The sequence below is a fragment of the Rhinolophus sinicus genome, linkage group LG13 (genome assembly GCF_036562045.2).
Source record: "Rhinolophus sinicus isolate RSC01 linkage group LG13, ASM3656204v1, whole genome shotgun sequence".
NCBI classification, from domain to species: domain Eukaryota; kingdom Metazoa; phylum Chordata; class Mammalia; order Chiroptera; family Rhinolophidae; genus Rhinolophus; species Rhinolophus sinicus.
In genome coordinates, this window is record NC_133762.1 from 12,771,663 (window position 1) to 12,777,398 (window position 5,736).

At 51.7% G+C, this 5,736-nt stretch overlaps 1 long non-coding RNA gene across 2 annotated transcripts; it reads left to right on the top strand.

Moving 5' to 3' along the window:
- Positions 1–1,125: 1,125 nt before the first annotated feature.
- On the top strand, positions 1,126–5,736 carry LOC141568297 (uncharacterized). 2 transcript variants are annotated; one of them, XR_012491419.1, is made up of 3 exons: positions 1,126–1,252; positions 3,619–3,835; positions 5,534–5,736. It is a non-coding gene; the product is annotated as an uncharacterized LOC141568297 (long non-coding RNA). The 2 variants fall into 2 exon arrangements; XR_012491418.1 differs by having other exon boundaries at positions 3,619–3,709.

Here is a 5,736-nt window from a genome sequence, read left to right on the forward strand (position 1 = left end):
TTCTCTTTCTGAGAGTCATAGAGCATTCTGATATAATAAGGGTTCTCAGAAGTGCTGTGGTTAAAAGGAAAAAAAGCAAACAACCTGTTGGTGTGTAACCCAGCATTTCTAAGCTTGTTGGCTCTTGAAGCCTTATTGCTAAGGAGCCCTTATTAAGTTCAAGCTTGAAACCGACACATATTTGCAAAGCCCTACTGACCTCCAGCTGCTGACTCAGGTCTGTTACTGTCCATGGGGCGCCCATGGTTTTAGGGTCCTGTACAGTTCCTCTGTTCTCATTCATTCATTCACCAAACGTCTCTTGAGTTCTAACAGGCACAGTGAAAGGTGGAGAAGGCACACCTTGTTTTAAGAATCTTGTAAGTCTGATGGGGGAGACACAACAGTGATCAGAAGTTTCAGGGTCTGGGGGAGCCCAGTGGATGGCTCTACCCGGGTCTGGAGGCAAGAAGGGCTCCTGGAAGACATGTGGGCTAAGGTGGCCAGAGAGAGGACTCTGGTGGTCAGGGTGCTGGGACAATATTTGTACATCTGCGGAAAAGCTATGCATTACTTCGATTCTGCAGGACACTCCTTGGATTATCTGATCACATTTTCGGAAGGCCATTGGGCAAACTCTGCAGACTGTAGGTAACTGTGAGTGATGGAAAATCATTCTCGCCTATTGACTGCAGATTCTGAGCTGTCCTGTGGAACACCAATTGACTTCCCCCTCCCCAATTTTGCCTCCATTTGCACATTCGATATTCCTGATCAATAAATGTGTCTGTTCTTCACATTCTCTTTGGAATGGAGATAATATCTGCCTGGTTCCCTCACTGATTTAGGAGTAACATTGGACTCTTTAATATGTGTTCATTTTTATATGTCTGATAGTCGTGATTTCATCTCTTTTTAAAGGATGACAGTGAGAGGGGTCCCCAGGCAGAGGGACATGTGTGCAAAGGCCCAGAGGCCTGCTCTCAGCACTGCCACTGAGCAATGGGTGGCCTGACCCGGATCCTTATCAGAGCAGACCATCCGGAGCTGTGGAAACAGGCTGATTATCAGCCCCCCCTCATGAAGGGTGGGGAAAGCTGGAGTAAAATGAAAACACGCTGGTGATCAACTGCCAGGCATTGCTGGGCACGTACAACCATGGGTTGTGTGACTCGGTGTTACCTTGCTTGGTGTTTGCAGGGAGCTCAATGCACTTCTGCGGTGGAATCTGTCGAATCTCTGATGCCGCCACTGGAGATGCCATCCCTCGCAGGTCAGAGAGCAGGCACTGGCTATGGGCCTCTTCCTTTAATGAGCTCACTTTGTGCACAAACGCAGGCAAAACTCACCAAGAGCAGAGATGGCCGGGGACACATGAAGCCTTGTGTCTGAAACCAGGGAGATTCCACAAATGCTTATTAGAATTGCCTATCCTCAACATAAGAGCCCTTAAATCAATTAGCTAAAAACTCCTGAACAGGAGGCAAAAAGCTGGACCCTCCGTCTAGGAACGCTGTGTAATATATCCAGCATTGAAGGAAACTGGCTGGGGGTCCTCTACCCTAGCCCTTCAGGCCCCGTAGCCTCAAGTTTGGGAGGCGGGGTGGGTGGACTCTCTCCATTTCTTTCTCTTCCCGCTTATCGATTTGTTGCTGGCAGCTCCATCTGGAGTGCTAATGGTGGAGCCCCCTTACTTGTCATCCCCAAGGACAGGCCCTGCTTGGGGGGCTCCTCGGCCAGGCAGGCACTACTCTGTGCCCAGCTCATCGCTGGTAGGGCATGTGGGGTGTTCATGCTGCACAGCACTGGGCGTCTATGATGTGCCAGGCTCTGTGCTGGGTGCCTGGGGGAGAGGCGGTAACCCTGACCCACTTTGCTGGCATGGAGCTCATGGTTAAGGAGACACTACCATGCGGAAGGGCCAGGGCTGGGCTGGGCGTCCAAGGTGCTGTGGGCACAGAGGAGGCCCGAGGATGTCCCTGCATCACTGGGGGTCACTATGTGGGCACCCCATGTTCAGACTGGACTCTGAGCTCACAGATTCTCTTGATGGACTTCCGGGAATGCAGGTGGGGCAGTAACTGGACCCATCTCCCTGGGACCGGGCAGTCAGTGAGCCCTTCCCTGAACCCCTCAAGGCCTCCTGCAGGAAGTGGGGTGTCTGAGTGTGTGTATGTGTGTGCTCCTCAATCAGCTTCTTCCCTGCGAGGGAGCCCCAAAATCCCACTGCTCCCCAAGCTCTGCTTCCTCCTTTGATTTGTGTAACAATCTGCCCAGACCGGGTTTGTACCTTCTGCACCCAGGACTGGAGCCCAGCACTGCCCAAAGAAACCCAACCAGCCAACCCCAGATCTGGAAAGAAGAAAGCCCTGTTGGTGGTTCCTGACATTCTTTTTGGGGAGCTGACTCTTGGGGACTGGCTGGCTCTGCTGCAGGCCTGGGTCAGTACTGGGTGAGAGGCCAGTGTCCCTTCTGTGGGGCCGGTCAGAGCCCAGCCCTGGGGGAACTTCTCCTACGCACAAGGCAGGCACAGGGATGCAGGACCAGGGTGGTCATCACACCGCGTGTCTCAGCAAAAGGCCAGAACTAGTTTGCATGTCCAGTGGGGTGGGGGGAGGGGTTCAAGGCCTGGTGTGTTCATATGGGAGGGGCAGCTCTTGTGCCCCCATGTGCCCCATGTGGGTGCTTTGCCCATCCTGTGCCCTGAGGCTGCTACAAATGCCTGGGTGGGGGAGGCTCTCGTCCCTGAGATCCCCCGCCCCAGCGTCCTCACTCAGGGCCCCCTGTGTGCACTGCTCCGTGCCTGGCCTGGCACTGGGGCTGGGGCACAGTGCCAGGTGTGCCTGCCAATCCCTGTGTGGCCTTGAGTGACCTCATTCCCTGTTCTTGGTCTGTTTCCTCATCTGTAAAATGAGGACAACTGACCCATCACAGGTGAAATGAATACCTGGTACAGAGTGAGCCTCCAGCAAAGGTGACTGTGACGTCCAGTTTTGCCCCCTGGGAAGCAGTGGGGTGCACACTGGAGGTAGGGCTGGGTGGAGGAGGGGCCCTGGGGGGAGCAGGGAGGAGCAGGGGCGCAGTCACCTGCTCCATGTAGGTGTTGGGGTGCACCGAACTGCGGATTCCCAGGCCGCCCCCACAGACGACACACCCGAGGGGAAGAGTTCACAGCACTATTTCCTGAGGGAGGAGGAGGCACATAAGGTGACAGTGGTGACAACCCTGGCCGTCACCCCCGCCTGCCCCGAGATTCACCCAGCAGGGCTGCGGGTAGAGGCGACCTCAGGTCTCCCCCTGCTGCTGGGGATTTGCCCTGACGCTGTTTGCTCCTTGATCTCTCTATGTGACTAGAGTATCATTGGGGGGAACTTCTGGTGGACACTGTGGGACAACGTTTCCCGAGGCTCTGCGAGGAGTGGGGCGCACACAGACCCTCCGCTGAATCCAGAGAGAACCTCTGTCCTCCTAGGAAAGTTAGACTTTTTTTCCAATTAAACTTTTTCTCACTTTTCTTCCCTGACTTGATGACTTCCCCTTTTCATTTCCCCCCCTCCTCCTTTAAGCTCATATCTCACTGTCATTCTTTTAACAAACCTTAAAATGAAAATATAATTGTATTCTTTATTTCCTTTCCAGGACCCCATGAAGAAGACTTCAGCATGTCCCTATTTTTCAGAGGAGGAAACAGTCAGCGAGGACAAAGGACCTGGCTGACGCGGCCCCGCAGGTCAGAGGCCAAGGCCCAGACCCCCCCAGGTGCCTTCCTGCCTCCCCAGCGCCAAGGCCTCATGGGGGACTGGGCCACGGGGGTGCTCCTAGCGAGTGGCAGGGGCCTGACCTTCGGCATTCGGAGGTATGGCAGGAAAGGTTTCCAGAGGAGGGAAGGGAAGGGATCTGGGGGTGAGGGAAGGAGAGCAGGAAAGAAAGGTATTCTGGTGGAGGAAGAAGCATGTGCAAAGGCCGGGTGGTGAGGGAAAGGGGAGCTCAGGCCAGTGTGGCTGCAGTGAGGGTGCAGATGGAGAGGGGCAGCAGGCAGGGCTCCGCCAAGAGGTGGGAGTGAGAGATCAGGGTGATGGGAGTCAGATGGGGCTCAGGGAGCAGAGCCGTGGCCAGGCACGTCCCAGGTACTTAACAAAGCTGGGCTGGGTCCCTGTTGCCTGGGTCCAGTGCCAGCTAGAATGGGCATCTATCTCACGGGACAGGAACCTCTGGCAAGAGGGGCTCAGGAGACAAGCTCAGTGGCTCTTCCAGCTGAGAGGGACTGGACTCCCTCTTTAGCTCTTCCCAAGATTTAGCCGCCCAGCTGGGACCTGCAGACCCTCACACTGTCTTCCTGAAAATCTTATTTACACTAAAATATCAACGATTCATATAGCTTAAAATGCAGTGGCTCTCAACACTGGCTCTTCAGGAGACGAGAGAGAGACAGAGAGAGAGACACACACACAGAGAGAGAGAGAGAGAGAGAGAGGAGGATAGAGGGGCAGAGAGAGGGAGAAAGGGAGAGAGAGGGAGAGAGAGAGGGAGAGAGAGAGAGAGACAGAGAGAGAGAGAGAGACACACACACAGAGAGACAGAGAAAGAGACAGAGACAGAGAGACAGAGAGAGAGAACCACTGTTTTTATAACAATACATGCTCATTCTCAAATAAAACAAAACAAGCAATACAGGGAAGTACAACAAAGGAAGAAACAAACTCCCCCCATTAGAATGCCGCTTTGCAGGGCAGGATTTTCACTCATTCTGTTCTCTGCTGTCTTCCCAGTACGTAGACCTTCCTGGCATAGAGTAGATGCTTGACATAATATAACCCACCATCCAGCATTGACATTTGGTGAATGTCATCTATACACAGAGAACTTTGGAGAGGGGTACAGGTAGAGAGAAAGGTGAGTAGGTCTAAATAGTTTTAAAAGATGGGGTTGTACCACATCTGCTATATTTTAAACTAAAAGTATTTGGTTTTTCTTGAGTTTAACAGGAAAAAAAAAAAAAGGCAGAAAAATTGCTGACTCTTAGATAAATTTTTACTCTCCACAAGAGAGATTAGTTCATAATGAATTTCTCTCACGTTAAGAAAAAAGATTATGAAACTCATTAAGAGATTGGAGTCTTGGGGGAGAAGAGTAATTGGTTCACTTGAGGCAGGCTCACTCATTTCTTGGGATGAAAAAGGTGACTACTTCCCTTGCGTACCCTCCCCCAGCTCCTGATTTTGATTCCAGTATGTTCACTTGGTCAAGATTTACAACACTTCTACTCTGTTCTGCAACCACAATTCTCCTAGAATTTTATCTCAGTCCTGCGTTTAAACAGATTCCATCGCGTATTTTAAGCACATTTTGTCCCAGAGTTTTGCATCTGGAGTCATCTCTTGTTCGTTGTTCAGGAAAAAGTGACAAGACTTAAAAATGGACCAAAAAAAAAAAAGGAGAGAGACTATTGGGTGTCCTGGATGTAGGCACCCATGCTTTTCATGGTGGTTTTTGGTCTTTGGGCGAATCTAAGTTGTAGAAAACTCGTGGCAATGCAAATTATCCTTGTCCACAGAAACGTAAGCGCATTTCGTCCAGTGCAACGCAATGATGGCTGCCCTGCGGCTACAGATCAGTTGTGCACGTCCATGGACAATCACGTGAGCATTCCTTACCTGCCGAGGGATCTATATGCTGGTCCAGTTTTCCTTTGAACCGCCTGGAACAGATTACTGGTTCCCTAATTATTCGACTAGTTAAATGCAATGTTGACATGTA